Source organism: Grampus griseus, assembly GCF_964374135.1.
Source record: "Grampus griseus genome assembly, chromosome: 12".
NCBI classification, from domain to species: Eukaryota; Metazoa; Chordata; class Mammalia; order Artiodactyla; family Delphinidae; genus Grampus; species Grampus griseus.
Genome location: NC_139006.1, coordinates 24,447,858 through 24,453,208, shown reverse-complemented (window position 1 = coordinate 24,453,208; position 5,351 = coordinate 24,447,858). Strand labels below are relative to the sequence as shown.

Here is a 5,351-nt window from a genome sequence, read left to right as displayed (position 1 = left end):
GAGACACCACAGCAGCTCTAGGTTCTACTCATATCCTTTTATTCCCTCTCAGAGCTTTGAGCAGGGCAGTGAGGGTTTGGGTTTATGCAAATTTACACCCCCCTGGGGCTCCTCACTGAGATGGGAGTCACCCAAACCATCAGCCCAGGTGACTGTCACCCAGCTTCCTCCACGGCTTCGCATGTCCAGAAAATCAGACTTGGCCTCCAAGGTCTGAGGTCACAGTCACCTTCCTTATGTCCGACCACATGACCGCTGTTGGAAACCATCCAGTGGTCTCTCCTGGGCTGGCCCAGTGGGGCTGTCGGCCTGGCAGCATCCTGGCCGTGGCCACTGTGCCCCTTTCACTGGGTGTCCTGGGGTTCACTGTGAATTAGACCCTTTAATATGGTTACTGTGTCCTGAGCGGATGGCACAGTCAGTCCCAACTTCCTGCCGAGCACTGAACCTTGGACACCGGTGGACCCTGAGGGCTGGTTCCCTCTGGGGCTCCACTTGGGCAGCCCCACCCTCTGTCCTGATGCTCTTGGCTGTGCTCTGCTTCCCCCTGCTGTGGAGTAGAATCAGACCGGGGCTCCCCTCCCTCAGGTCACCCCAAAAACCACCTGAGAGAGTGTGGACCAGGGAGTCCAGCCCTGACTCTGAGCAGCTGTGACCCCTGCCCTGCCCAGCCCAGCACGGAGAGGTCACCTACACAGTGCAATTGTTATTCCTGTAACCATGTCTCAGGGTAGAAATGCCCTTCCTGTCCCTTTGGTTTTGTTAGTAGAGTAGAGTGTACAGGATGAACTGTAGCTGCAAAGTGTCAAGTTCCATAGCAACGTGTGTAATCCCCTCAGGACCCAAGGTTCCTTGTATTTGGGAACCAAGGTTGATACTATCTCCTCCCCAGGAGGTCAGTTGAGTGATGATGTTCCTGGCACTTGAGGTCATTTAAGCCCTTACATCATCATCATCATCATCATCATTATCACCACCATCATCATCATCATCATTATCACCGCCATCATCATCATCATCTTCATCACCATCATCATTACCATCATCACCATCATCTCCATCATCAACATCATGATTTCCACCATCTCTTCTCCTTTTTTTATTTTTTTATGTCACCTCACACCTCTCAGAGTTTGTGGTGCTAGCATTTCTACCTTAGCATAGTCTGCCTTTTTAAGGAAACTGGGGATCTCCTGCTATTCCACTGGGATTCTATCCAGAAATCATACAGATGGCTGAACCCCTCTCCTCGGATTCCTGCAGGGTGACGACAGGAAACTCTAGGACCTCATAACTCACTGATTCTCCCTTTAGTTAACAATACACTTTGGTGGCCTTTTTATAATTTAACTTGGAAAAAAATTTCTTAAGGTCAGTACATACCTCCCCATTTTATAGCAGGTTAAGCTGTGGCCCAGAGAGAGTAAATCCCCAGATTAATAGAGAAATGTGGGGTGAGCCCAGGATGGAGCCCAGGGGTCCTGGATTCAGACCCTGGCCCTTTGGGGCAGAACTTCATCAGGGAGGGAGGGGAGCATGAGGGCCAGGCTGGGAGGAGAGACGGGGTCCCCAGGATCACTGTCATCCCTACCACATCCTTTCTGTCAATAGAAGCCCCCTCAGCCTGCATGTGGGGGTGGTCAGCTGGGCTGTACCCCAGATTAAGCTGGAGAATCTGTGGGGATGCAGGGCTGCCTGGCCATTCAGGGGCCTGGCTGGGTCCGGCTGCCTCTGCTGCAGTGATGCTTCGTCCTCATTCTCCTGAGCAGGTGGGAGTGACTGGTGACTCATGGCCAATCTATTGGTTGAGAGCTGAGTCTTCAGGGGTCTGTAGGGCCTGCAGGTTTACCAAAAGTACCTTAAGACCAGCCTTTTTAAAATTAACCTATGTGTTGCCTTTATTATAGTTCTTATTTCTTAGAATGACTGTAATTACTATCTCTTATCCTTTCATGTCTGTGTGAAGGGCTCTGTTAGCATTTCTCACAATAGAGAACCACTGTCCTCCTGTGCACAGTGAACACACTCCTCTCTGTGGAACTTTTGCAAAAGATCCCATAGCCTAGAGTCATAAGGAATCTTAGCTGATAAATGCTGGATCAGAGAGAAGTGATAACCAAATGTGGGGGCGGGAACCTTGAGGATCTTATCCGGTAACAAAACTAACAGCTAAAATAAACTTCTGGGTACCTGGGAATGCGGCGGCTGTGGACTGGACCGATGAATGTGAATTCTCTGAAATACATACATACGTACATATATATGGAGAGAGAGAAAGGCTGTAACTGTCCAGGGCACCATGTAACCCATGTTACGACCAGGGAGAGGGTATATGGGTGATCACTACACAATTCTTCTTCTGCTTTGTTGGTCAAATGACTTCAGAATTCAAATTCCTGTACTTTATTTCAGACTGAGCAATTTAAAAAATATTGTAAAACATACATACATAAGAGTTATTACTTTAATCACCGTGATGGTTCATTTTGTGTGTCCATTTGACTCGGAAACCAAGGTCCCACTTACATTTATTTCTGCGGGTGTCCGGGGGTGTTTCTGGAGGACATGAGTATTTGAACCTGTGGGCTCAGTGAAGCAGGCGGCCCTCCCCGTGTTGGCCTGGGAGGAACAAAAGGTCAAGGAAGGTAGAGTCCCCCTCCTCCCTGATGGGGGGGCTGGGACATCGGTCTCCCACCCTGGGACTGAGAGTCATACATCAGCTTCCCTGGTTCTCAGGCCTTCGGACTGAATCTCACCCCTGGCTCTGCCGGTGTCCACTTGCAGACAGTGCTTCCTGGGACTTCTCAACCTCCAAAACCTCATGGGAAGATTCCTCATAATAAATCCTCATAAAAAATTGCTCACAATAAATCTCTGTCTATTCATACCTATCCTATTTGTTTTGTCTGGAACCTGGATAATACAATCATTTGTGAGTGAAAATCCAGTGGTACTAAAACACATTCACAACGTTGTGCACCCATCACCATGATCTATTTTTAGAGCTTTTTCATCACCCCAAACAGAAACTCTGCCCCCATCAGACAGTAATTTTGGGCACTTGGGACCTGGGGTCCAACCTGAGGACAGTGTGTCCAGGAGGGTGTCCCCAGGAGAAGCCAGGTGGACTCAGCACTTCCTCTGCGGTTTCTGTGAAATCTCAGGAGAGGAAGGGTCCCAGGGGACAGGGCCAGGTCTCAGGCCTCTCCAGGCTGCAGGTAGCCCCGCAGGACATGGGGCGCCTCATCCAGGAGAGCAGGGGACCCAGCCCCAGGACTCCTGCAGCGGGTCCCACCAGGAGGAGACGGATCCCCACAGAGCTCCGCCGGCTCAGAGAGCGTAGGCTCTCCTGAGACACGGGATCACATTCGGGCCCTGGACCACATCATGACCCCTAAAACTTTCCTTTCCTCTCAACCCTGACAGCAGTCTTTGTAGCTCAGAGCAGACACCTTTCTCCATTTTCATCAGGACGAAACAGGGTCCCAAGAGGACAGAGTGTCCAGCCCTGGAGGAGCCGGGCCAGGACCAGAGAGGATGCCCAATCCTCAGGCCTGCCCTCCAGCTGCTCTGAGGCGGGTGGAGTGAGCGCCCGGCCAGGCAGGGAGGTTAGTGTCTCACTTCTCCATCTGCCTGTGTCACCATGAGGATTATAACTGCTGTCATATGACTGATAGTAATAGTCAGCCTCGTCTTCAGCCCGGACTCTGCTAATGGTTAGGGTGGCCATGTTCCCCGATTTGGAGGCAGATATCCAGTCAGGGATACCCGAGGGACGGTTGCCATCACCACAGATGACCAGCACAGGGGCCTGGCCCAGCTTCTGCTGGTACCGTTGAACATATTTACTTCCAATGTTGTTCCCCCCACACGTGATCCTGGCCGTCTGTCCCAGGGACACTGACACCGAGGGCGACTGAGTCAGTTCATAGGAGGACACAATGCCTGCAGGAGAGAAAAGGACAGGTGGGCTGGAGGTGAAGAACTCATGTCCAGAGACCCCCACCTGCCTGGCCTGGACTAAGCTCCAAAGATTCTCTGGGCCCTGAGGGCGCCCCCTCCCGTCAGTCTCAGCCCCAGGGGCCCATGGGCCTGGCTGGTGGATGGAGCCTCTGAACAAATGAGAACGCCTCTCACTTTCTCTGGCAGGCGCAGCCCCTCGGGGCTCACACACAGCAGTGAGCACAGTGGGGAGATTTCAGCCCCTCCAGCCCCCCATACTGCGGCAGGGCCAGGAGTCTCCTGTCCCCACGGGCAGCGCCCTACTGAGCTCAGAGTCAGGGCCAGGCCTGTCCCCGAGCCCTGGGCCAGGGTGGGCGGACCCTGGGGGCAGCACCTGTGCAGTGAGCCAGGAGGCCGAGGAGGAGGGGGGTCCAGGCCATGGTGGAGGCACCCCGAGTCTGCTCCCCGAGGCCTAGGCTGGGCAGGGCGCCTCCCAGGCCTCTCTTATCCCCTTGCTGGAGAGAGAGCTGCCGGGGGTGCGAATCAGCCGGAGCCCAGGGGGTCTGCCTGGGGAGCTCTGTGGTTTCAGAGAAGGGCTCAGTCCCCAGGGACACAGAGAGGGAGGCGTGGCCCCTGCAGACCCCGCCTCGGCCCCGGGGGATCCTCCTCCACCTGCTGTCCCATAGTCTGGGGGTGACATCTCCACCCCAGTCTGAGTCCTGGCCTCACTCCTGGACGGGCCTGGCCACTGAGAGCTCAGAGGTGGGTCTGTATTCTCTGAACCCATTCTGTGGGTGACAAGCTGGGATTTAGATAGGGGTAAGGTCCTGCCCTGGATCACAGTTCTTCAGTGACAGAGGTCTTAATCCCTAAATAATAGCCTCTTCTGAGTGTTCTAGAACATGTCTGGGTTAGGAGGGGGTGTGGGAAATTCTCAACCTAAATTGTAGATTCTTCTTGTCAGTTCTCCCTGCTGCCTGAGGGCGGCGCTGCTGCACCTGCCCTGGGGTGGGGGTCTGACACCTGGGAGGCTGACAATGCCCTGCTCCCCGTGGAGTTGAACAGAAAACCCAAGGACAACACACTCCAGATTCAAAGCGACTAGTGCAGCATTTCCATGATCTTTTCTCTGGAATTACTGCTTAGGTCTTAGGGATCCGGTGCATAAAATATCATCTGTTGCTGATTCATGGTCCATTAGTGTGACAAGTTAATTGTACATTTAATAACCTGTAATTGTCAATACATTTAAAAAATAAATTTAGTTATTTTATTTATTTATTTTTGGCTGCGTTAGGTCTTTGTTGCTGCGCATGGGCTTTCTCTTGTTGAGGTGAGCAGGGGCCACTCTTCATTGCAGTGCGGGGGCTTCTCATTGTGGTGGCTTCTCTTGTTGCGGAGCACAGGCT

At 52.8% G+C, this 5,351-nt stretch overlaps 1 gene segment (V, D, J or C); it reads right to left on the bottom strand.

Annotated features, from left to right (window-relative positions):
• The window catches only part of LOC309830808 (immunoglobulin lambda variable 2-11-like), an 81,535-nt gene that overhangs the window by 28,102 nt on the left and 48,082 nt on the right, over positions 1–5,351 (bottom strand).